At 48.6% G+C, this 21,872-nt stretch overlaps 1 long non-coding RNA gene across 1 annotated transcript; it reads left to right on the top strand.

Annotated features, from left to right (window-relative positions):
- The first annotated feature begins 1,021 nt into the window (after positions 1–1,021).
- On the top strand, positions 1,022–8,004 carry LOC109743421 (uncharacterized). The gene is made up of 2 exons (XR_002228077.4): positions 1,022–7,505; positions 7,599–8,004. It is a non-coding gene; the product is annotated as an uncharacterized lncRNA (long non-coding RNA).
- The last annotated feature ends 13,868 nt before the right edge of the window (positions 8,005–21,872 follow it).

Raw genomic sequence — 21,872 nt, 5'->3', positions numbered from 1 at the left:
AGAGGAAACGCTCAGACCAGGCGCGAGGGGTTTGCTTAAGGCCATAAGAGAACAATGAAGACGACAAACCATGTCATCAGAAAGGGAATACCCAACATGTGGCCACATATAGACCTCCTCATGCAACCCAACACTAAGAAAGGCATTCTTGACACCAACCTGAGAGACAGAACGGTGAACAGAAGCCACAACGAGAAGTGTGCGAAGAGTGGTCATGTGGGCCATAGGAGCAAATGTCTCATCGTAGTCATGACCATGTTCCCATCACTAGACGAGCTTTGTAATGCTCAAGAGAATCATGAGAGTATTAACCTTGTAGACCCACTTACAAGTGATGAGACAAGCATGAGGAGGAAGGGAAATGAGATCCCACGCGCCGATGCGCGCAAGAGCATCAATCTTCGATGCCATCACATACTGCCATTCAGGATGAGCAACAACATCACAATAAGTCGTCTCGAGAAGAGCGGCGCTAGAATAACCATAGCGGTCAATAGGCGGAAGCGGGCGAGCTCGGAAGCCATAAGTAGGCTAAGCTGGAGGCGGTGCGTTGCCAACATAAGAAGACAATAGTCGAGGGAGATCGCTCATTAGAAGAATTCACAACACGCGGACGACCAGTGTAGTAAGAAGACGAGGGGAAATCTATGGGGAAGCCTCGGGTAATAAACGAGGTGGGGAAGCCGCAGGTGATGATGGTGTGGGGTCTACAATGGTAGTATGGGAAGACATGGTGGGATGGGTGGACGAGGGCAACTCTTGAGTGATAGGTGTATTGGAAAAAGCGAGGAAATAAATATCCTCAATGGGGGAGGTCAAAGGAGAGGATGGACGTGGATATAAAGGACGAGACTCATCAGAAGTCACATCCTGAGAAATGTGGATTCGATGGCTGACAGGATCTCAACACCGATAGCCCTTGCTCATCAATGTAACCTAAAAAGATACGTGCAACGGACTGGGTAGTTAGTTTGGTGCATTCACGGGGGGGGGGGGGGGGGGGGGGGAGAATGTAGCAAATGCAACCAAACAAATGAAGTGTTGAGTAGTCAGGAGAATGACCAAAAAGACGCTCGAGAAGAATGTCTGCCTGTAGAGCAGAGGAAGGATTAATGTTGATGAGATAGGTAGAAGTAGAAACTACCTCAACCCAAAAGTGAGGTGGAAGAGAGGCGACGATCATCAACGCAAGAACCGCCTCAAGAAGGTGATGCTGGTTGCGCTCAGCAACACCATTCTGAGCATGAGCACCAGGACAAGAGAACTAAGGAAGTGTGCCTTGCTCAAAGGAATCCGCCCAGCAAATGAGAGATATACCTAAGGATCTCGAAGCCGCTGAGTTCCACATGGAGCACACCTTGCTCCAGGCCACCATGCATTGCCCGTCACTTATCATGTTGGTCCCACTCTAAAGGAAAATGTGAATGTACTTCTCGATCGCCGCAAGTAACTACGGAGGTAGTTGCATGGAGATGGCTTGATAAACTAGGATGGAGATAAGCACTAATTTGACAAGCATAAGCCAACATGTTTAGTAGATTGAGAACTTTGTCGCCAAGTGGGGATGCAGTTGAGAACTTTGTCTAGAAGAGGCTACAGGTAGACCGTGTGAATCTTGCACGACAAGGGGAGGCTGAGGTAGATGCATGGGAGCTCTGGGAAAGCACACGCTAAGCTTAGCTTAATCACTTAAATCTCGACGATGCTGCAACAAATTGGTGCAAAGGAACACTTGTCAAAGTTGGTGCATAAGCTCCGTGCCACCAAGATAGGTTGCCCCACGTCGAAGACAGGACGATGACCATGTCGGCATCGTACACTGCCATGAGGTGCTTGACGCCATGCCAGCACGATGGCTCTAACATGACAACGCTCTTCGCATGGACCAACAAGGCGTTGAGCACTTGCAGCACAAAGAAGAAACAACAAAGACAAAAGGGGGTCACCTTGCCACAGGCCATGACAGTGATGAATATGCCTTCCATGCACCCTGTTGAGGGTGTCTATGGCAGAATCATTCTGACCAACTCGATGAATCTGCTGCCAGTGCCCGTGTACCGCGAGACCATAGGAGGAAGGGCCATGAGACTGAATCGAATGCCTTCGCAGTGTCAACCTTGAGCATGAGGGTTGCGATGCGTCTGGCATGCAAGCCCTTAGTGGTGAGCATGAAGGAGCTCTGGGTTTCCTTGATCAGTTCCGGGAGCCGAGGCACGACGTGGAGAGCAAGCAGCTTGGAGAAAGCCTGCCAAAGGTATGCGGCAAACAGATCAGGTGGCAGTGCGTGACCTTGTTTGAGTTTTCTTCCCTGGCAACAAGACAATGTGGGCATTGTTGGGCTCGACGAGGCAACCCGGTATAAGCAAATAGAGCTGCTGGACGAGTACGGCAAGCTCATCTTTGATGATCTCCAAAGGGAGTTGGTAAAACAACTCTACCAGGGATGGCGCAACCCATGACGGACGAGTAATGGCACACATGGATGTAAAAGTAGCACGTGTTTGCGTCTCCCTTGGCTAGCTAGTGGACGCGGAGGGCTGGCATGCGATGATGCACGTGAGGGAGGCCAAACCAAGCAACTCAAGCTTCAACTCTTTACGCACATTAAGCTCCTTTTGGGACAGCTGTCAAGACTCCTGCACTGCGTTGAGCTGGAAAATGATTTTCTAGGCCATGAGCTGTTGTAGCTTGACGCTGCCAATATGCCGGTCGCTCCATGGCCGCAATGTGTTGTCCGTATGCTTCAGCAGGACACCCAAACGCTAGAGTGGGCGAAGGTGCGACGGCACATGCTAGGCATCGGCAACCACCTGGCGGAAGCCATCAAAATTCGGCCAGAGATTCTTGAAGTGGGACTGGTGAGCCCTAGGCGTCAAAAGCGTGGTGTACAGGCTGAGTGTAATGCCATGGAGGATCCCGCTCAGAAAAGCAACTAGGATATCATTATCCCCAATTCGTCAAACAGAACAAGCGGTCCGGCTGCACCAATGTTGGTGACCGTTTGCTTCAATTGTAGCGCTGCCTGATGAGGTTGATCTCGCGAAGCCCAAGGTCATCAAGGAAACGGTGAATCTGCCCATCTATCTTTTTTCTAGGTTAGTGTTATTCTTGCCACCCTGGCCTGCTAGATCAAGTTGAAGGCACCGGTAACGACCCAAGGACCAGGTTGCGAGGAGCGGAACTCATAGCTCTTGGAGGAAAGCAAAGCGATCTGCATCAGGGAAAGGACCACATACGGTTGACAATCACCAAGGGGGTGCCTGAGACGAACACAAAGAGTAAAGGTTCAATTCGGTGCATTAAGGCCTCACACGTTTCAAGAAGACCATGCCGAACTAAGGATGAGAGATGAGAGTAACACAAGTGACCAAGGAGATGATCCCACTGCTGAAAAGAGTTGGTAGACAAGGCAGCAGAGGTGGAGTGACTGGCGGTGGAGGCAACAGAGGGAAAGTGAAACCAGTGAAGCTCCCAGAGGTCCTGGGAGTTACGACATCGGGGGCTAGCACGAGAGCACCAGTGTGACGGTCCGAAACAGAGCATGAGTCAAAGTCGAGAATTACCCGACAACCAGAGTCAACAATTTGACCACCAGAAATGAGTGCATGGTATGTCGAGGAACATGAAAAGACGAAGTTCTAAGAAGTCTTTGGCCATTAACCAGGAGTGAGATACCTGTTAGGAAATATGCAACTTGTATTTCCAGGTGGCCATATGCCATTATATATACACACGTACAAGTACAAGTGTTTTACAATATGCAAAAAAAACTTTATAGAACGGGGAAAATACAAAAGGGTACACGGCTAAATATATAACTCTTAACTCCCTCCCTCGAACTCATGGTTGGTCAGTAGCACTGAGCTTGAAGAGATTGAGATAGAAGTCGTGTTGTGCTCTAGTTTGGGCCTTCCTAAAGAAATCCGCCAACTGTAACTCGGAAAGCACATATTGAGGAGCAATAACGCGAATCCTGCACACCAGCACGCACAAAAAAAGCATCAACACCAATATGCTTGGTGAGCTCATTCTTCACAGGGTTGTGCGCAACACTATGAGCACCTGTACTGTCAGACAAGAGCAGAGTAGTGACAGAAACACCAAACTTCTGAAGTAACCACCGTAACCAAGTCACCACTGCCGTCAAAAGAGCCAAAGCTCGCGACTCAGCCTCTACACTCAAACGTGAAACTGTAGTCTTCTTTGTCTTCAAGGTCGTGAGAACCACAAGAAAAACGCAGTAAGCAAAAAGTGAATGACGATCCCAGGGATCACTAGCCCACGTAGCATTTTAATAGGCTTGAAGCTGTAATCAACTGGAGCAGGGAAAGAGCATACGGTGAGAGATTGTGCCACGAAGATATCAAAGAACACAAAGGAGGTGACTATAGTGAATCAGTGTGGGCGCAGAGACAAACTGACTCAAAATATGGAATGTTGAGGATATAGACCTGGGAGTCACCCGCCAGGAGGGCCGGGTTACACTAAGGGTCATTGCCAGAAGCCCGGAGCTAAGTTTCAAGATAATGGGCCAGAGATGGGCTGAGACCCGGCGATGGCTTAAAGCTCGTAGTGCAATCTTTATTGTTATAATAGAACTTGTAGTGTAAGGCAGGTATTGTTTAGAGTCCGAGCCGGACACTCTTATGAGCCGGCCGGGACTCTAAGGGCTGCTGGGCGTCAGCCTCCCTATATAAAGGGACGACCCGGCAGCGGTTTAAGTGCGGGACAACGATCTCTCCGAGAGCCAGGCATAGCAGTTTAGCTCCCTGGCGATCGTAACCCTAATCAATAACACCTCGAACTGGACGTAGGCTTTTACCTTCACCGTAAGGGGCCGAACCAGTATAAACCCTCGTGTTCCTTGTCCCGCATAACCCCTTCAAGCTTCCTAGTTGCGATGGCTCCACGACTAAGTCCTAGCCCAAGGACATCTGCCGTGACAATTCCACGACAGACGGGATAGGAGATATCTGGACGAGTAACATCTAGATAAACAAGACTCCCAATAAGATGATGATAACGCGTTGGATTAGACAAGGGTCACCATTAGTAGCACGAAGATGAACATTGAGCTCCATGAGAGTCTCAACAGTGCACTCATCAGTAAGAGCAGCATGAGCAAGAAGATTCTGGATATATTTTTCTTGGGAAATAAAAAAGCCATCATAGGTAGAAGAGATCTCTATCCCAAGAAAGTAGGGAAGAGAGCCAAGATCAGACATAAAAAACTGCTCACTAAGACGTGCCTTCACAAAGGCAATATACTCAGGGTTGTCGCCATTGATGATCATGTCGTCAACGTATAGAAAAGAAGAAGAGTCGGACCACGATCAGAAAAATATATCCAGAAGAAGAGTCTGACCACGAACAGAAAAATATATCCATCAGAGGTAGAAGAGACCTCTATCCCAAGAAAGTAGCGAAGAGGGCCAAGATCAGACATAATAAACTGCTCACTAAGACGTGCCTTCACAAAGGCAATATACTCGCGGTCGTCGCCATTCATGATCATGTCATCAACATTCTAACCTATAATGAGGCTGGCCAACTCGGCCTCCCAGCGCTCCCCCAGATTGAAGCTTTGTTGGCCGTTCGATGGAGCTGCTTTTGGTCAACTGGTTTGTCTCGGCCGCCAGATTTGTTCTGCCAGTTTTCACCGCGCGGTTAATTTTCACTATCCATGACTGGTGGGCTTGTTCTTCCTCCCTATTGTCTGGGTGAGCCATTCGTGGGTGCGAACGACCCTGCCCTCGCACGCCGTGCGTCGTGCGGCCCGTCGTGGTCGTCTCTGCTGTTGCATGCAAACCCCATATGAACCCTAGCCTCCAATCACAGTCACCACATCCATCCCTCCTCCCCCACCAAGCTTACTATGTTGAATTCCGGTAAGGGCAATCCCATTGTTTATGCATCTTCTTTAACAAAAGAACGATAATTGGGGTATCATCTGAGATGTGCTTGATTAATGTCTTTCAGGCAATGTATGATGCCATTTGCAACCTTCTTGAGTAAGCTGAAACATGAGTAACTCCATTAATTTTTATGTAGGTATGTTAATAATCATTATGTCACATTGTAATTCCATCACAAGAATCATCTCTCCTATTTCATCCTCTGAATTTCTGTACTGCTGGTGCTTACATATATGTATATTTCGCTTCTGCTTGAGTCTCTCCTGTCTGATCCGGTATTGATGATCTATGTGGCCGAAAAAAATACATTGCCTGTGATTTGTTTAGATGCATCATGATATCCAGCTGTGTTGTTATGGCTTCAAAATATGTCTACAGAGTATTATTGATGGTTATTTTGCATGTTGGGTTATATTAGTAATGTGCCTTGAAATTATTTTCCCTCCTCGTCTTGGTGTCTTGTGTTGGTATGGCCTAAAAATGTGTATTAAGAAGTATTTATGATTGCCATTTGCATGCTGGGTCATATTAGTGATGTGGTTTATTTATTCATGGTTCAGATTGTTTGTTTGGTCTTTTGATTTACACATTTGTCCATAATTTTTTTATATGTATATATACAGTCGTCTCGGAATGGGATATGATTCTTTTTGGTATTTCAGTTTACAAGTTCATCCTAGGAATCTTGATATCTGGTTGTGTTGGTATAGTTTTGTAATTTTTCGCCTGGAATCCATCTATCGAGTCTGCTTTTTCTTTGTTCTGTTCATCAAGGTTTGCTCCCTTCTTTTAATGCATTAGCTTTGTTTTAATTGTACTCTTGTGATGCTTGTTGGTTAAGTGATGATTTTACATTCTGGATTAGGCCGACGTGTCGTGTTCTATTTTGCGTCGTGCTGCTTATATTTCGTGGTTGCCTGTGGACAGGAAGTGTGCACTTGTTTCCATTGTACCTATTTTGGAAGCCGTGGTAGCGCGATAGGCTTTACCAGCGCTTGCATACTTGCGTGAGGTCGCAAAACATAATAGTTTGGCGCATCCTGCTATGTGACACATTGTGACCATCCTCGATAATATTTTCCTCTTGGTCTTTTCTGTACATAACAGTGTGATACGACACCTATAGAAATTGCTGCAGACTATTGAAGAAGAGAGCCTGTGGAGATTGGACGTGGAGTATATGAACTCGAGTGCACAGGAGTTCGTTATCTGTCCCGTTCGGTACTGCGCTGTGATTCGGTGCATTGAATGCTCACAACAGGCCCGTGGTCGACCAGGAATTTGGAAATTGAGATATACGTAGAGGTGCAGACCTGACTGGTTGGCAATAGCTCTGACGGAAGTTGGGACGCCGTCGACTGATCGGAGGAGAGCCGTGGCTCGGGACGTCGGTGCCGTCCTGATCCGTGGTTCAGAATTGTTGCTTTTTGGTAGTGTTGACAGTGATCGAGTAAATGCAGGGATGGGTAGATGCAAGCAACTGTCTCCTACCTTACGAGACTAGATCTTTCTTCTCTTGAGGCCGGTGAACCGGAGGAGGCGACTGCGGCTGCCGGAGAACATGGACTTCTTGATGCAACCGATTAACAGGTGAGAAAATCTGTTATATGTTGCATGTTGGGTTATTCAGTATGAAGATCTAATCAATTCTTCACTGGGGGCGTGGGGCGGGAGCGATTGCAGGAGTGTTTGAGGTGAACGAGAGTGACATACCCATGGTGCCCCTCCGGTACCCAGTGATGGCGCAGCTTCGCGGCCAGATCTGTGCGATGGAAGTGGCGGCGCAGGCACCTGGTCGAGATCGACCCCAAGCCTCAGAGCAAATCCATAGAGCAGATCGACCCCAAGAGTCCAGGATGGATGCGTAGGTAAGAAGTTTTTGCTGGTACTGATATTTTCTGCTTGTTGAAGTGCTGCAAAATTCAGTCTGAAAAGTGACTGCTGCCGGCATTCAGTGATTTTCCTGTAATAATCTGTTTCAGCGCTATCGATGATTTTCACGTACAGGCGACGTGTGTCCACATAGACTATGTTGATTGATTTTGCTGTATCATGTCTACGTTTGTGTAGTTAAAGGGACGAGTCTAAACTGTTTATTAAGTGGTGATTGTTCCTGCATGACAACGCGACATAGAGCTTTGTAACTATGGGAACAGATCTGAAAAGTTAAACACTGAATTTGCTTTTGTTCAAGTCAGTTTGCATTTTGTCTGATTCAGAAAGTACATGATGACACACCATAGTGTGCATTACCAGTTTGGTGCAAATGAAGAGTCAGGATTGGGGCTGCCGAACCCGGTTGAGCGCCATGCCCGAATAGGATTTCAGCAATGGAGAAATCAATCCCGGGTTTGCTGAAAATCCTGTTGACAATGTCATTGTGCCAAAATTAGGAATGAGCTTTGACACAAGGGGGAAGCTTATGATTTTACAATATGTGTTCATGGGAGAAAAGTTTTAGCATCAGGTACGGAAAGAGCAGGCTTAACGTGCAGAGGAAAAAATGCATGCAAGAGATAGTCTGTGGGTGTGCGGTATGTTCAAATGCTAGAATAATTTCCGGTACGTACTTCTAGCTAAGTGTGCTCATGGGTGGTGACTGAATTTTGGCCTGTTTGACTGTTCGACAGGGGAAGCCGATAGTGGAGAACACAAGATCTTGCCGTGGCGAACGCCCTGCTCTCATAAGACTTACGTTCGAAAGACAACGGGTGGTACATAGCCGAGCATAGGAAGGAGCACAACCATTCTTGAAACAGGCTTTCACCCTGCTTTATACATAAAGCACCATACGAAGTACACGGCCGAACGATACAAGGTAGTGAGGTAGCCCTCTTACAAAGCAGATCCCGGGATAACCGGACAACACAAACGCACGCGACTATGATGCCGAAAGAAAACATAGGACGACTAGATTACAACACCACGAGATGCCCTAGAACACCTAAGCTCCATGACAACGTCCTCAGGAGGGGAAACGGCGCCAAGCTTTGCCGTTGTTGAGCCCGAGTCGGACGAGGGTTTTCACCCGGAACTTTGGCATGGAGAGGAGAACCACAACGACGTCCCCAAGAGGATAACGACATCTGCAGGTGTTGCCGCCGTCAGCGCCAAAGCACGGAGCTTTCGCACGGCAACTCACTTGTGCCACCATGAGGCACCGAGGACACCCGTGCTGCGCACCAGCCTCCAGATCTGGGCACCCCATTGCTAAAGAAAAATAATGTGCCCGAGCTACCCACCGCTACACCTCTTGCCGCCCTAACGACCCAGAAGCATAGCCACCACCGCCCACTTTTGGCCAGACAATACATTGGCCTTCACACAAGCATATTGATGTATACAGCGGGTATTTGGTGAAACAACTACGGTAGAACAACTGAACCTTGCCAAGGTGTACAACATGATTGGGAGTTTCTTTGGGAGGATGGAGAATGTGCCTTTCACAAAAAGAGCCCTGCAGAATCTATGTGGTAAAATTAGCCGTGAACAAGCTGAGGATGATGTTTGAAAAACAAAGGAGGTGTTTCAGGAACTTGGTTCAAAAGATCAATAGTTCACATATCAGGTTCAAGTTGACAAAGAGGGGAGGATCAACAATTTGATGTGGGCTAATGGGAACAGTAGACTCCAGTACACTTCTTTGGAGATGTTGTCACCTTTGATACAATGTACATAACGAACCAGTATGACATGATGTTTGGTCTATTTGTTGGAGTGAACAATCATTTTTAGAGCATAATACTTGCCGGCGTGCTAGTTTGGGATGAGAAAGTCGAGCATTCAAGTGGGTTTTCTCAGAATTCATTAGGATGATGGGCTGGGGTGCACCCCAGACAATTCTTACAGGTTAGTTCTTCTGAGAACATGCTAATCAATTAAAAAACTTTGAGAGATAATTCCTTCTGATTGGGACAAAAAATTAAATTCCATTCCTTCACGTGCAGACCAAAACACAATGGAAGTAGCTATAAAAAAATAAATTCCATTCCTTCACGTGCACGTCCTAAAGAAGGAAAAGGAGTCCCTAGATCAGTTGTACAGTAACAAGAGCGACTTCCAGGCAGAGTTCCACAAGGTTGTGAATCCCATGCTGACCATAGATGAGTTTGAAGAAGTGTGGAAGTTTCTCGTGGAGAAGTACAACCTCAAAAACCACCCATACATGATGCAATACACACTCACTCAAGAGAAAGACGAATAATATTCGTTGCAGTATTGCCACCGCGAACGTTAACAAACTCATAGTCGAAATCCAAGCTGAAACTCTGGTGGATCGTTCATTGGCCAGCGGAGGTCTTAGCATAACATCAAGAGAGGTGACGGAGTCACATTACACAGTATAAAGCAGCGTATAGCAACAAGGTCATGGAACCAGCGAGAAGCTAAAGCGCTATGTATGGCAACACATATATTGGCATAATCTTGAATACTATGAAATAACGATTCCGTATAAACAACGCCCAAAGCAAGGACCACCAAGTCTATTGTATCAAACACCATGGGGTTGAGCTACTCCATAACTTCTTTTAGAACAATTCTAACAAGTGTCAAAAAGATTATTCAACCATCATCATCATCATCATTTCTTTTCTTTTTATAAAAGTAGAGATTGTGATAATGTCGTTCACAGGATCACACGATTGTTTCCAAGCTAAGCAAAAACTTGAACGAAGTGCAAAAAAATATTAACTTAGAAACATGGGGCATAACTTGAGCAAGTGATTCCCTTATACAAATACAGAGCAATCATACTTATTTAGGCATATCAAACAATGGGACACATGATTGCATAGTATTTATCAGATGAGGATCATTGCACAAGACTCTACACAAGAAAAAAAATAACTTTCCCAAGCTTAGAACTTTGCAAAGAACTAGTCTCGAGAAAATTATGAAAAGAGAAATTGCAGTTTATTAAAGAAGAGTATGGAAAGTGGTTACCTCCCCAAGCTTACATTAAGCAAGGTTAATAAAATATTTTTTACCGTTGAGGTGCAAATAACCTCTCCTTGCAGATGGCGACTCCCACCCCTCTCCTCTCCACCTCTGGCGACTCCCATGGCGATTCTAGGGTTTAACCCTACGATCTCCATCCGGCGAATCCAATGGATGGCCTCATCCATTGGGACTTCTCCCCCGGCCTTAAGGTCGAGGCACAGGTGCGTGCACGGTTTGGATCTACGGTCCACTTCGTCCCCAACCCCGGCTCCAAGGAATTCTTCCTTGAAGTTTCCTTCTCCTCGGCCTCTTTTCCCCTCTCGGTGGATTCGGTTGGTTTGGCTCTTCAATCATGTATTGGAGGGCTCGGTGATGGTTTCAATGTTGTTCGCTTGGGTGATCGTCATTTCCGGTTCTCGGTGGCATCAAATCGAGTGGGTCACTTTATCTTTGGTCTACGGGACCGTATTTGGCCGGATTTTATCTGTCACTTTCATTTGCACCATGGTATGGACGATCGCCCCCGGATTCAATCATGGCATGCGGACTCTGAGCTGACTGGTTTGGCTTCTTCACCTGGTCCGGCTATCAAATCTAAATGGTTATCTTCACATCATAATGTGCATATGGATCCTGCATCTATTCCAGTGTTTCAGAATTTGGGTTTGATCCCGCCGCCGACGGACTTGCATTCCGGCGAGCCTCCTGCTGAGATCTCTTTTGGTAGTTTTCTGGCTCCGGTTTCTCTGGATATTCTTCGGATTGGGTCCATATCCCTACCTATCTCCTCCGATAATCCGGCCAAGTTGCCTTCTTTTCGAGGTGGGTTGTTTAATTTGGGATCATGGGAGTCCATCCCTGATGATACTCTTTACTCCATCTTGGATGGATGGCAGGCTGGTTATGATAATGACAGTGTTAAGCTCATGGTACAAATTTCATCAGTTCCAACCAAAGATTATATATACAAAAGGCTTAAGCATTGTTCTATATGTGATCGGCTTGGACATGTCGCAGACACTTGCACTGGGTACTTTTATCAAAGTTGTGGGGATGTTTCTGGGGATTGTTCTTGTTTTTCTTCACGTAGAAACTCCCACAAGCATGTGCCATGCAAGGTGGGCCCGGGCCCTTTAGGTCATCCATGCAATGCTTGCTCTGCAACTGACCACATGACTAGGCTTTGTCCTGGGCTTCGTCGTTGCACGCTTTGCCACCGTCTGGGTCATGCGGCCCGTAAGCCCAGATCTTGCAAATTTTTACCTCATTGGGCTTGGGCACAAAAATCCCTACAAGTAACAAAATCAGAGAGGATCTTGCCTCGGGGTGAGTCGGGTGTGTCTGCGTTTGGAAATTCTATGGTTGTTGGTATGGCCCGTGTTGTGAGGGATACGCGTGCACGTTGGGTTTGGAAACAGAAACAGAAAATCCCACGCTCCTCGGACGTGGCCACCCCCCATTGCTTGACGATACGCCTCCCCGGTCAGGGTGTAGTCAATTCAGCCTGCCAAAAACCCCAATCGGGTGAGCCGACGTCTTCCTCGAGCTCACCACCCCCACCTTCATCGCCCCCGCTCCCATCGCCTTCGTCTCGGAGCAATCTCTGTCCATCATCGGCGATCTCCCTTTGGGCGGATACCAAACCTCCGGCAACTCAAGCTATGGCGAACTTCCCAATGCGCCCGTTCGCCTTTGCTCCGGCTGGATCGACCTTCGACCGTGGCCCTGCTCATCGAGTCCAGCGCCATGTCATGGTGGTAGATGATCCGCCCCTCAACCATGACAGGTACGCTATTGTTTCAGTCCATCCTCCAGTCCCTGATCATCAAAAGGAGTTCTGGCTAGCCGAGGTCTGTCGCATTATCACTGGGGATCTAGAGTATGATTTGGTGGATGATTTTATTTACCCGCTGGGAATTGGATGTGTGGTTTTTGCGGATATGGAGAGTAGGGATGCTGCCATTAGAGAGGGGCCTCACGCTCTGACTGAGGATTCTACTTTCTCTTTAGTCCCTCATGACGAATGTTTCAATATGCGCATGCCTGCTTTTGAATATGAGGTTTGGGTCATGTTTCTCGCTTTCCCAATGGACTATCAGACTGAACACTATATTCATAAGGCCGTCTCTAACTTTGGAAAGCTTCTTGTCTGGCCATGCCCGGGTCACAACAAAGCTAGAGTTCTGGTTAAGTGTCATATCAAAGATGTTGCTGAGGTGCCGCATAGTCTGTTGTTTACCAGGGTTGATTTGCTGCCAGGTCTTGCTCGATCTTGGTCTGTCCCTGTGTATGTTCTGAATGGCAGAAATACTATTCCCATCTTAGTTGGTAATGAAGATGTTCCTCCTCTTCTGAATGCATCACCCCAGCCATATGAGCTTCCATACTACACCCTCATGCAGCAGGCAAGAATTGATGAGATGACTGCACAAGAGGCTCTGAATGAAGAGGCATGGAATGCCCCGGAACCTGCCCAGGAGCACATTCAGGAAAATGGTTGGCCTATGTGGCCCGTGGTTCCTCCGCCATACACAGGGTTCAGTTTTAGAACTTTCTTCCAGTACGACGGGCCGTCCCTGATGGATGGTGTGGACCCAGAAAACAATGTCCAGGACAACCTGTCTGATATTTGGTCTTCTGATTCGGAGTTTCAGGCGATGGAAGCGTTGGCAGATGGATTTGTGCTTGGGAATCCTGCTGCACGACTGGCATTTGTCAGAGCAGGAGGGGATTCAGTTAATTTCTTTGTGGTTGTTGATCATGAGCTGTTGCTTTGGATGGGAGGGATGCTCAAACGCATATATACGCCGGCCCTCACCTTTCAGCAATCCGAGGCTGTTATGTTACCCCTTAACCCGTTCAAGTTTCTCCAGAACCAACCGAATGCTGATGCGGCTGCCTGGCTTGTAGGCATCGTCCCAGAGCGTGATGTTATGTCAGCGGTGTTCAGTTCAACCTTTCAGTTGGGGGCTGTCATCATACCCTCGTCTCTGCTGCAGGAGTCTGTTGAGCACATGTCTGAAGTGATAGATACTGATTGGGAGATGGCGGCTCGCTCTCCTGGTCTCAAGGCGATCTCACGATTTGTTTCTGAAGATGCAGAGTTACAGTCAGTGCCCCTGTCAGATCAAGATACTGCTCTTCAGGTGATTGCTTCTGCTTCTCTTTATAATGCTCCTCAGCCCCGCAATGTGCTAGTGCCTCTAGATACAACCACTGTCAGAAGAAGCACTCGATCTAACAAGTATGATGGCTTCAAGATCAATCATGTCTCTGACACCAAGCGATCTAAGTCACGGGTGAAACCACGCGAGACCTCTTTTATCACAGCTGTTTCTTTGGCTGCTGCCCCCATGTAGGTTATGTCTGATGCTTGTCCCCCTCCTACGTCGATTGAAGATCTTCAACAGATGGGTAGCCGTTGCAGGATTGCGCAGGATGTTCTTTCTCTCGAGAAGCTGCTGGATGATCAGCGCTCGTCCACTGGAGCTGGCGACTGAATTTTCGCTCGCTCATGAATAAGTCGTGGAATGTATTGTCGTGGAACATCAGGGGCATCAACTCTAATGCTAAGACTTTGGCTCTTAGGAATGCTATTGATACTAGCGGTTGTTCTGTGCTATGTATCCAGGAAACTAAGCGTGAATCTTTTGATCTGGCGTTTATTAAAACTTTCTGCCCTAAGCGTTTTGATAAATTTGTGTTTGCACCATCAGTGGGTGCCTCTGGTGGTCTTATTATAATATGGAATAGTTCTGTGTTTGTGGGCACGCCTTGGTATGTTGACTCGTTTGCTGTGGGTGTCTTTTTTGTTGCTACTCAGTCTAGTGATTCTTGGAAATTGATCAATGTCTATGGTCCATGCTCTGGTCAGCGTCGGGTGGATTTTACTAACTGGTTATTTGACCTAAATATACCTGATAATGAAAATTGGTTGATCCTTGGAGATTTCAATTTTATTCGTTCCACGAATAATAGAAACAAGCCTGGGGACGACGCTGCGGACATGTTGTTGTTTAATGAAATCATTCGAGCGCAGTCTCTGATGGAGTTACCTGTGAAGGCAGAGCATATACCTGGAGCAACATGCAAGACGACCCCCTGCTCGAACAGCTCGATTGGTTCTTTTCTTCCTCTTGTTGGACTACCTCCTTCCCAAACACGATGGTCCTGCCATTGGGGAAACCGGTGTTTGATCATATTCCGTGCGTGGTTGCAATTGAATCTAATATCCCCAAGTCCAAGCTCTTCCGCTTTGAGAATTTTTGGGTTAACCATGTTGGGTTTACGGATGTGGTTGCCGCCTCTTGGTCCAAGGCATGCCATGCACCGAACGCTGCTGCCCGCATTTGTAAAAAACTGAAAACTCTGAGATATGATCTCAAGAGATGGAGCAGAGGTATCTCAAAGCTGAAAATGATGATCCAGAACAGTAATGAATCTTTAGTTATGATGGATAATCTCGAGGACAAAAGACCTGTATTTATCCAGGATTCAAACTTTAGGAGGATTTTGAAATCTCACTTGCAGACACTGCTAAAGTTTCAGAACGAGTACTGGAGGAAAAGATGCACGATCAGGTATTTCAGATTTGCTGATGAAAACACCAAGCTCTTTCAATCTCTGGCCACTAAGAGATATAGACACAATTCTATTGCCATGCTTCGTGATGATGCTGTGGAAATCCATGACCACGTTGGCAAGGAAGGGGTGCTGTTCAAAACCTATAAGGAACGTTTGGGTTCTTCTAAACCCACTAACATGCGTTTTGATCTTTCTAGAATCATTCGTCAGATCGAGGGACTGGATCAATTGTCGGCACCCTTTTCCAATGAAGAGATAGATACTGTAATTAAGGAAATGCCGAATGACAGGGCTCCGGGCCCTGATGGTTTTAATGGTTGTTTCCTTAAGAGCTGTTGGCAGATCATCAAGTCGGATTTCTATAAGCTGTGCCATGCCTTTCATGGTGGAGGGCTAGATATCACTAGCATTAGTGAGGGGTACATCACCTTGATCCCTAAGATCTCTTCTCCAGAAACTGCAAATGATTATAGACCAATTATTTTACTGAATTGTTGTCTGAAAATCATCACAAAGATCTTGGCTAACCGGCTGTAGAAAGTCATCCTCAAAATCATCCACAAAAACCAGTACGGTTTCATCAAAGGGAGGACAATCCAAGATTGCCTGGCGTGGTCGTTTGAATACATCCATCAATGCCATACCTCAGCGAGGGAAAATATCCTCCTCAAGTTAGACTTTGCTAAGGCGTTTGACACGATTGAGCATGCCCCCATGATGGAGATCATGAAGCACATGGGTTTTGATGACAAATGGCTCGGATGGATGAAAACGATCTTTGGCTCGGGGGTTTCTTCTGTACTCCTTAATGGAGTTCCTGGTCGGAAATTTAATTGTAAATGTGGTGTGCGACAGGGTGACCCTCTCTCACCGTTGATCTTTGTCCTTGCGGCTGACCTTCTCCAAGCAGCAATTAATGATGTTTTCGCTCGAGGACTAGTTGAGCTTCCTCTCCCTCGTGACAGTGCGGGTGACTTCCCCGTTGTTCAATACGCTGATGACACAATTTTGGTTATGCAGGCATGTCCTGAACAGGCTGCCCGTATGGAAACTATCTTGGAGGATTATGCTGTTTCGGTTGGGCTGAAGATCAATTTCCAGAAATCAACTCTTATACCCATTAACATTGATCACCAGCGTGCTTCTGAATTGGCTGGGGTTTTTGGTTGTTCTGTTGGTTCCTTTCACCTACCTCGGCCTCCCAATGGGGACGACGAGGCCAAGTGTTCTTGATCTCATGCCGCTAGTACATGCAGTCGAGAGGAAGACGTCCACTGCGTTGTCGCTGATGTCATCTGGGGCCAAACTGACTTTGGTCAATTCTGTTGTGACTTCGATGCTGATATATGCAATGTGCACAATCAAATTGCACCCAAAAGTGATCGAGCATCTGGACAAACTGCGCAGATATTGCCTCTGGGCAAAAAATTATGACGATGGGGTCAAGAACAACTCCCTTGCGGCCTGGGAACTTGTCTGTCGCCCAAAACGCCGCGGAGGCCTTGGTGTTATTGATATCAAAACACAGAATGTTGCCCTTCTCCTGAAACATCTATTCAAATTCTATAATCATGAAGATGTCCCCTGGGTGGAGCTGGTTTGGGACGCTTACTACAAAAACAAAATACCGCATGCAACTGATGCAGTGGGCTCTTTCTGGTGGAAGGACGTGATGCAACTCAGTGGGGTCTTCCGGGGGATCACCAAAGTCACCCCAGGGGATGGCTCTAGCGCTTTAGTTTGGAAAGATGTTTGGTTTGATAGTAGTCAGGATTCCCCACTCATGGACATGTACCCACGGGCTTTCTCATTCTGCTTGAATGAAGACGACTCCATTGCTAAGGTTCTTACTGCAACTGACCCAGCCATGATCTTTAGTCTACCTCTCTCGATCCAGGCGAGAGAGGAAATCAAAGAGATCCAGCAGGGGTCGACGCAAATTCGTGTGGCCAACGACCGTTGTGACATTTGGGAATGCACGCTCGGGCGTTTCTCATCCAAGAAATTATATAATCACTGCTACAAGCAGGTTGTGGCAGATGAGGCGTTCGGTTGGCTCTGGAAAGCCAAGAGCCCGATCAAATTCAAGATGTTCGGGTGGCTACTCCTAGTTGATCGTCTGAATACCAGGAATATGCTCAAACGCAGACATTTTGCTGTCGCGGGGGGCAACTACACATGCATGTTCTGTCAAAACCCTCCCGAGGAAACTGTGGAACATCTGTTCTTCAATTGCCCCTTTAGTCAACACTGTTGGAGTAAAGTTGGATTGGCGTGGCCGATAGGTGCCAACAGATTGGCTCTGCTGCGTGGGGGTAGGGATAACTGGAGGCAACCTCTTTTCATGGATATATTTCTTTTGGCTGCTTGGAGTCTATGGATGGAGAGAAACAACCAACACTCCAGAGGGATTCAGCATTCCTTCGGAGCATGGTTGGCTAGATTCAAGCATCTCTTGGAGTTGCGAACACATAACTGCAGAGAGGAACTTCGCCCCTTCCTGTCTAGTTACATTGTAAATTTGGGTCACTAGGGTTGTAGCTAGCTTGCATGGCCGGGGGGGCGGCAAAAACCCTTTGTAATGCATATGTAACTGTTCCTTTGTGAGTAATACAAAGTCAGTGGGAGCCTCTCCCACTGTCATTCACCCTTCAAAAAAACCTCTCCTTTAATGGGCATGGACCTACGCTTCATCAAATGTTTATGATGTTGTCCGGTAGAACCGGACACTTGCAGTTGAAGATTTTGTCGAATCGAAGCGACTGAATGGCTTGTGAGGGTTTTCATACGATTGGCACGACACCATACGTGTTACCACATTAGGTTCAAACCTCTGCAAAAATAAATACACAAGATAAAAAGAACACAAGGATCGGTACACGAACGTAGTTCATATACCCAGCCGGGAAAAAGAAATAAAAGAAAATATGAAGAACTACAAAGTTTATTGGTTGGGATGCTTCAAAGGTGAATAATAGACATTAGAGTGCAAACGGATGGTTAAAATATAAACCACTGACCTCGGCTTGAAGAAATAAATAAATTGGACATTCTTGCCTTGGTATGAGCGCACGTACGACCGCCCATGGTCGTACGATCCATCGTCTTTTACTTTATTATGGCACACAACGTTGACATCCAACCATACAAGCGGGCGTACAAGCGCTCGCGCTCGTGCAAGACACCGTCTTATGCTCTGGATCTCCGGTTGCTTTCTACCCGAGGTTCATATGAGCATACGCGCTCGTATAGGACATCGTCTTTGGCTCTAGTAATCTTCTTGTCTTCGTTGAGGAGCCTTACAAGCTATGCTCTGGATCTCCGGTCGCTTTCTTCCCGAGATTCACACGAGCATACGCGCTCGTATGGGACACCGTCTTTGCCTCTAGCAATCTGCTTGTCTTCGTTGAGGAGCCTTATGACCGTGCATACAAGCGCTTGCGCTCGCATGACACACTGTTGGTGGCTCTGTTGCCTCTAGATGTTTTTGTTGGCGCCCCCTTGCTCGATACGACTGTAGATATGACCATAGATGATCGTATAAAACACCGTCTTTTCCTCTGTTTTGTCTAAAGCTTCATTTTCTTCAAAAATTCCTGCAGGGTTAGTCCCAACACTTGTACTAGGCAAACATTAAGAAGATTCAATAGTGCAATTTGTACCACATAAATTTTGAGCAGACGAAAAAGTTCACCTATTGACGACTAAATTAACCAAGCCAACTATAATAGTAATTCATGCAAAGTGACAATGCAAACATATAAATGTAAACTAAACTATAAATACTTGAAATTAATAAAGACTCATACTTACTTCCAGGCTGCCTCCTGATAGTGCTTTCTTTAGAGCGATATAGCCAGGCTTCGATGCTCCATAAATCCACCCGGATCCCAAGGGATATTGACCCGGTGTGTAGTTGGACTTGCCTCTGACCACTATTTGGAGCATCTCATAGCAAAGTGTGGTCGGAGTCGTACCCTCTTGCGGTGCATCGGCATCATGTATGTGAAGAGGTCCTCTCTCTGAAGCGAGAACTGATGCACCGGACTAGGAAGACATGTCTCCATGTACTTCTGCAATGCAAGGGTTAGAGACTTACGAATTGTCGGGGGTGTCGTGCAACATATGCCAAAGGATGGCTTATCATGGTGGGGGAGAGTAAGACATCGCCGGTGCCTGGAAATGGGATAAGGCGTAGACATGTACGCCGACGCATCTTACCCAGGTTCGGGGCTCTCCTAGGAGATAACACCCCTAGTCCTGCTCTGCGGGGTCTTCGCATGATCACTATCTCAACAATGGTGGCTACAACGTTGCTCCTTGAGCTGTTTCTCTAGAGGAGAAAGAAGAACAAGGCTAGCCCTAGCTTCACTCTCTCTATATGTGTGCGTGGTCTCTAAGAGGCTGAACCCTTTGCATGGGTGCCCTGGGGGGTTTATATAGGCCTACCCCTAGGGGTACATTGGTAATCTGGCGGGGTGTAGGACCCGACTGTCAGTGTCTACGGTCGTCGGCTTCTCCGCCGGCCGCTGGGGCCTGCCGTTTGGTGGGTCCCACCGGCTGTCCCGTACTTCACCAACAGGTCGTGCCCGCCGCTTGCGGGTCCTGCAGGCTGCTAAGTACTATGGCTGCGCCACCGATGATGCATGCTTTGTCGGGGAGAGCATGGCTACAGTGCCACCGCCTGGTGGGCGTTCACTGTAGCCACTCCCCGTCTCTTCTGATTAATGGCGCACAAACTCCAAGGGAGGGGGAGGGCCGCCTGCTAAGAGTTGGCCTCCCCTGTGCCGACTGGTCAGGGCTTGCCGTCTTCTGGTGTCTCACAAACAGATAGGGCCCGCCGCCTGTGGGCCGTACCGACAGCCCGTAGTGGGAGCATGGCCTCCTCTGCCATGGGTGATGTCATGGGCTGCGTGGTAACAGTGCCGCGCCGGGCGAGGGATGTCCGCCCAGTACGCTGCACTGTGGCACGTTCCGCCCTGGATACGGGGGTGGCAGTCTGTACTGTAGCCACGCCCCGTATCATCGTTATAATGTGGTGCAAACTTCAAGGGAGCGGAGGGGGGCCGCCTGCTAGGAGCCGGCCTCTCTGGAGGCCGCCTGTTAGGAGGCGGCCCACCTCATGGCTGTCTTCTGGGAACTGGCGCCCTCTAGCAGCCGGCCGTTTGGTCCAGCCGGCCCTGAGGAGGCGGCCCTTCGTCTTCGAGGCTTGAGGGGCGCAGCCGGCCCCGATGTCTTGAATCGCCATGGGGAGCGGATGAGGCTACCCGTGGTCATTTACTCTGACAGTAGCCCCTGAAGCCGGTGGGGCGCCGCCGCTGAGAGGGCGAGGAGCCCCAGCAGCTTCCTACTCCGAGTGGTCTAGTCGCTGTGATTCGTCCGTCTTCTGAGGTGCCGACTGCTAGGAGTCGGCCATGACCAGGCAGGACCGCCTGGCGAATTCGAAACGTTTGTGATGAGCGGGGCGGCATGCCAGCCGGATGGTTGACCTGCCACCCGTTGCTCGCCTGCCACATGGCGCCAGCAGGCCGGGCCAGCCTGCCAGCCCACGTCCGCGACAGGACGTCGCCGCAGGCCGGGGCCCACCACTATAGGGCCTCGGCACGCGTGCTCCCGTGGCAGTTAATATGCGCCTCTATTGGCGCGGTAATCGTGGGACCGTGGGGGAAGTGGGCGCAGTTAATCCCACGGCCCCCACGCTCACGCCTCCTCGGCTCCGCCGCCTGGGGCTATAAGTAGGGGGAGGAGGGGGGCGGCAGACGCACGCGCGCCCTCCTCTCCCTTCTCCTTTCTTCTCCTTCTCACTTTTGCCGCAGCGCTCCCGCTTCTCGCCGAAGCGCTGCCGCAGTCCCTCGTCGCTGAGCGCATCCTCCCCGCAGCGCTGCTGCTCCGCCGCGGGCTCGTGAGTTCGTCGCCGCGCCGCACCGCCGTCGGGCTCAAGTCCTCATGGCGCGCGACCGGGCCGGCGCTTAGGACGGCTCCAACGTGCACGAGGATGACCTCGCTTTCCTCCGGCAGACGCGGCAGCTGCCCGGCAAGGGCTACGTACAGGTACGCATTCAACCGCGAGACGGAGATCTCGCCGGCGCCGGAGGAGGGCGAGCGCGTCGTCTTCCGGTCGCACTTCCTTCGTGGCTTCGGCCTGCCGGCGAGCGAGTTCTTCCGCTCCTTTCTTCAGTTCTATCGGCTCCAGCCGCACCACCTTACGCCAAACACGATGGTGCTGCTGTCCGCCTTTGTCACGCTCTGCGAGGGTTACCTCGGCGTCCTCCCCACCCTCGAGCTTTGGGGGGAGTTTTTCTACACCAAGCTCGACACCGCCGCTAAGAAGGAGGCGGCTCAGTGCGGAGCCTTCATCGCGGTGCGACGTCCGGGTGCTGGGAACTGCTTCCCGGCCATCAACTTGTCACAGTGGGTCAAGCTGTGGCAAAA

Source organism: Aegilops tauschii, chromosome 1 (assembly GCF_002575655.3).
Source record: "Aegilops tauschii subsp. strangulata cultivar AL8/78 chromosome 1, Aet v6.0, whole genome shotgun sequence".
Lineage (NCBI taxonomy): Eukaryota > Viridiplantae > Streptophyta > Magnoliopsida > Poales > Poaceae > Aegilops > Aegilops tauschii.
Note: the sequence above shows the minus strand (reverse complement) of the source record. Positions and strands in the feature narration are given on the sequence as shown.